The sequence below is a fragment of the Palaemon carinicauda genome, chromosome 31 (assembly GCF_036898095.1).
Source record: "Palaemon carinicauda isolate YSFRI2023 chromosome 31, ASM3689809v2, whole genome shotgun sequence".
NCBI lineage: Eukaryota > Metazoa > Arthropoda > Malacostraca > Decapoda > Palaemonidae > Palaemon > Palaemon carinicauda.
The window spans coordinates 77,291,177-77,296,758 of record NC_090755.1 but is presented as its reverse complement, the minus strand read 5'-3'; positions in this window follow the sequence as shown (position 1 = coordinate 77,296,758).

Sequence of the window (5,582 nt, the reverse complement as noted above, 5' to 3'; positions counted from 1 at the left end):
TAATGCACCGCCTTTACATATTTATGTTTTGGCTTTTACGATTGCTTCCTTTTTCTGAGGGCCAACGGCAGTTTGAACTTTTGGTTAAGTGTTATTTTTGTATTTGTTTTTTTTCTTAGCATCTCTTATTTACATCCTTCAACTATTTATATTCGAAATCATCATCATCATCATCATCTCCTCCTACGCATATTGACGCAAAGTGCCTCGGTTAAATTTCGCCCACTCGTCTCTCTCTTGAGCTTTTAATTCAATACTTCTCCATTCATCACCTACTTCACGTTTCATAGTCCTCAGCCATGTAAGCCTGGGTCTTCCACCTATTCTAGTGCCTTGTGGAGCCCATTTAAACGTTTGGTAAACTAATCTTTCTTGGGGAGAGAGAAAGGCATGCCCAAACCATCTTCATTTTCCCCTTACGATGATCTCACCCACATATGGCATTCGGGTAATCTCTCTTATAGTTTAATTTCTAGTCCTGTCCTGCTATTTCACTTCCATTATTCTTCTGAAAGCTTTGTTCTCAAATCTACTAAATCTGTTAGATATCATTTCATCTCCATACCATGACTATTATCCATACTGTAATACAGATATCATTAAATTGATATATAGCCTGATTTTTTGTGTACTTTCATGCGATTTAATTTCTAAATTATGCTTAACCTAGCCATTGTCTGATTTGTTTTTTTCAATCTTTCATTAAACTCCAATTCTAAGGAACCTGTATTAGATATCATAGTTCCTAATTACCTCATTAATACTTTCTTCGTCCAATAATGTTTCATCTTCCATTGTTTTATTCCATTCTCATCGTCTCTATCTTTCTTCTATTTATCTTGAGCCCAACCTCGTGTGATATTTCATGTATTCTGGTAAGTAAGCATTGCAAATCCTGTGGTGTTCTGCTAATATGGACATCGTCATCAGCATACTCTAGGTCAGCTAATTTCCTATTACCAATCTAGTCCAATCCTTCTCCAACTGTTTTACGAATTACAAAATCCATGGGGAGTATAAACAATATAGGTGACAACACATTCCTTTGGAGTACTCTGCTGTTCACTGGAAATTCATTTGATAGGACTCCACTAACATTAAACTTACAGTTGTTATGCTCATAAACAAACATAATCAAATTACGTATTTAAGAAGAATTCCATACTAACGCAGGACTCTCCACAAAATTGGCTGGTGCACACTATCAAAAGTTTTTCATAGTCCGCAAATGGCATCAAAAGTGGATTTCTATATCCTAAGCATTTGCTATACAGCATGTCTTAAAATTGAAATTTAGTCAGTACAACTTCTACCTTTTCTAAATCTGGCTTCTCCATCCCTCAGCTTTTCACCAATATTTCTCGTTAGGCTCTATAGAATGGGTATACAGTACTATATATTTTCATGACAACTGACCGTAAGTGTAATTTCTAATAGATAGATTGTTTTACTATAAGTGCTTATTATTATTATTATTATTATTATTATTATTATTATTATTATTATTATTATTATTATTATTATTATTATTATTATTATTATTCATAGGAGCTAAACGTTAACGTAAAGCAACACTTAATTACCTTTAAATTGCAAGTAATATTCTAAAGAAACGATTAAATTACAACTTATAAATCGAATAAACATTTGAATTCCCAGAATCAAAATCCATTACAGAAGATATAATTCAAATCCAGTGACGCTATATTTGCCGGTTGGTGAAACGGGACTGTGTGTGTAGAATTTGTTGTGAAATAACAAGCTTTAATGGCACCCAACATCCAACGTATTTTTTGGATATAGATTCACACCAACTGGAATCGTATTATTATAATCATACACACCTGTAGCGTGAAAATTGCAATATTCAGAGTGAAATTAAAGGGACAGGAGCAGCGTTTGGCGCCGGGCTTTTGGCGCGCTAGACCAGGGTTGCCAGGTTTTCTAAGTGAGAAAAAGGCCAACTTCTAATCAACAGAAGCTTTAAAAGGCCAACCCATTAGTAAACATAGCCAAAAATATAACATTTAAGGCCAAACTTCCTTTTAATGATATTGCTAACGGCCAAGCAATTTTTTAAAAAGGCCAAATTTGAAGTGTTTGGCCTTAAAAAAGGACAACCTGGCAACCCTGCGCTAGACGAAAAGTTATACACAGTTAAGTTGGCAACTAAAATCGGTGATACATTTTTATCTATTTTTTACAGTTAATGACTTGAGGATATAAGTAACAAAATTGGTTGTAGAAAACAGCAAATTAACGGTTTGAAATCGGCGAGGATATTTTTTTTTTCCAATAAGCGGTTTGTGGAAAAAACAAAATTGGCGATATTTCATAGTTAATATAAGGTAATATAAATGACCAATATATAAGAATTAGTTTTTTAGATGTACTTATCTTTATATTTGTAAAAAAAAAAAAAAATCTAGCAGTTTATTGTGAAATCAGACCAATTAACTATATTATTCAAAGGCATTTATATCAAATTTTGATACTAAGATTAGTTGTGATAATGGAAACACTTTTTATTAAAAAAGAAAAAAAAAAAAACTTTTATTTTGTGGATATGCATGTTTAAGATAGCAACTGCTAACAGGCATCTAAACAGAACCAAATCTTAAATGTTAATAAAAATAAATGGAAATGCTTATTTAAACTAAGCTATAATACTTATTAAAAGAAAAAAAAATCTGCTCTTAGACAAAAGGATAAAATGTATGTAGTTGCTATATAACACAATAAGGCTACCTTATATTACAGTTACCTGCAAGCTCTAAGTTACCCTTTTGCAAGGTGTACAACTTGCGAACTCTGGGTAACCCTCTGGCAAGGAGCAACACTTCAAACTCTAGGTTAACCTTTTGGCAAGGTGTATAACATGTAATCTTGGGGTCACCCTTTACCAAGGAGCAACACTTGTAGGCTCTATATCACCCTTTGTCAAGTTGTGCAACCTGTGAACTCTGGGTCACCCTTTACCAAGGAGCAACACCTGTAAGCTCTGCATCACCCTTTGTCTAGGTGTGGAACCTGTGAACTCTGGGTCACCTTCTACCAAGAAGTAACACCTGTAAGCTCTACATCACCCTCTGTCAAGTTGTGCAACCTGTGAACTCTGGGTCACCCTTTACCAAGGAGTAACACCTGTAAGCTCTAGGTCAGCCCTTTGGCAAGGTGTGCAACCTGTAAACTCCAGGACACCTTTTTGGCAAGTCGTACAATATTTCCCCGTGGAAGAGTGTTTATTCAAAGGCTAAGGGGCCTTTCATTTTGATAGATAAGGCCAAGTTGCTACAGAGCTCCCACAACTTAGCTATCTCTGCTTATCTTGCTACCGAAGGAAGTGTTTCCAGTAAGGTATACCCACAGAAAGCCTCAAGGTGGAAGTCGGTAATTTGAGAGGGCATTAGCTGTCCGCCCATTTTGAGAAGCAATGCTCGAAGAAGCTATCTATTTGTACCCTCATAAAAATTCACAAAAAAGGTTAAAATATATTACTTTTATCATGGCTTGCTTATCATTGATTGAATTTCATTCATCTGTTACGAAGAAAACGTTGTTTTAAAACCCTTTTGGCAATATACAGTCATAGCTACATCAGCCTGTTTTCATGACACCCTAAACTGATGGGAAAAATATCTCTAGTGGGGAAAAGTCTGACTGTTTAAATATATGTCTCTTTTGATGAAATAATAGGGTAGGGATTCTATTAAACGTGTGTTTCATCGTCATGATAAGTAAAACTATAGGAACTTTTAGTTGACTAACTTTCTACTTTTTTGTTCTATTGCTATCTAGTTTTCTCTTTCTTCAATTGTCGACTTTTTCTCTTCATTTACTCCTGGATTCTAAAATCCTTGAAACCATAAAATGAAATATTTTTTAAGAATTATATTATAACAGGATGTTTTCTTCTGCGAACTCTGTTACTATGATGCTGTAAGAGGTCCTCGGTAAGCAAAGAAGGTAAAGCCGTAAAGGCATAGTAAAAGATAAAACGCGTTCGCAAAATGCGGGCGAGAATAATCTGAAATATATAAGTGAACTAATTATCTATCAAGAAGACGCTGGATCATTCGAGTGCAATAGACAACGTGAAAACAACGATGTGTTTATACGTAATGGGTACCAGTTGAAACATTGCAATTGAATCTATCCAATGCTTCTGCACAGACTCTTCTCAGTCAAACATGACTTGGAATGACGTGCCTATTTTAAAAAATTGAACATAATCGAACGCCAGGGTTGAATCATAATCGAACGCCAGGGTTGTCTCCCAAAGAATGTGTTTTGTTGACAGGACTGAGGTGAGTGTCACCGAATAAATGTCTTCATTCGTTATCACCATGTCATTAAGTTTATTTGGTTTTGTTCCTCATCTTTCCTTGAATTCTCTGACATAAGTAGCAAGAGCTGCAAACCTCAATTTTATCCTTGGGATAGACTAGACTCAGCTACAGCCTGGCATTTAAGGCACGGACAACCGTAAGTGGTGTGTTGACTTCACTTATATAGTACCAATCTCTCTCGAAACATACCCATCTCTTTGTGCCTCTTTTACCATGACTTCCAATCTTTTATGCTTTCAAAGGGCTGAGAATTTGCAGCTTTCTTTAAGATTGAGAATTTTCTTCCAGCTTATTGCTTTGGGGGGGGGGGGGGAATTCATAATGGTCGTAATTTTTACCACCCCATAACCTCTGTTCTTAGGAAATATATAATGTAGTTAGAGACATTCTATATACAACATATATATATATATATATATATACACATATATATACACACACACACACACATATATATATATATATATATGAGAGAGAGAGAGAGAGAGAGAGAGAGAGAGAGAGAATTTTCCTGTGTAGATATATGAAGAGATTCGAGCTCAAGGACCCCTATTGGACCTAAAACTTGCAATACGTATTGCGGCATAAGCAACAAATGCAAAAATTGTCCTGTTTAAATCTATTATTATCTACATTTTTTGTCATAGAGAACTTTTCCTCTTATCTCAAGTTAAAAATAATGATCCCTCTAAACCTTTCATCTTGAAAAGACAATAAATCAATGAAGATCAAAGTCATTTATCCGGCTTCTTCTTCTTGGTCCTCGAAGTATGCACATGCTGTGCTTCCTGCCACGGTCGAATGTTTCCTAATTCGTCCCTGCCTCCCTCACCTATCCCTCCCACCATTACCCTTCCCTCCTCCAACCCAACCCCCCCTCCCTCCCTCTCACCTCTAACGATACCCAAGATGCGAAACACTGCAGTGGAGGCATATCAAGGTCAATTCGATCACGAATGGAAGTTGACCTGCAAGAGAGAGAGAGAGAGAGAGAGAGAGAGCACTTTAGGCAAACTCGAGAGAGAGAGAGAGAGAGAGAGAGAGAGCACTTTAGGCAAACTCAAAACGGACCTAGTTCTCTCTCTCTCTCTCTCTCTCTCTCTCTCTCTCTCTCTCTCTCCAACGGTGGATCACTAACCTGAAAATAGTCTCAATACGAGAAATTGAAAAGGTAAAATGATTAGATAATCCTCGACTTTGAAATGGAAAAAAATGAAAACTATTGGAGCTCTG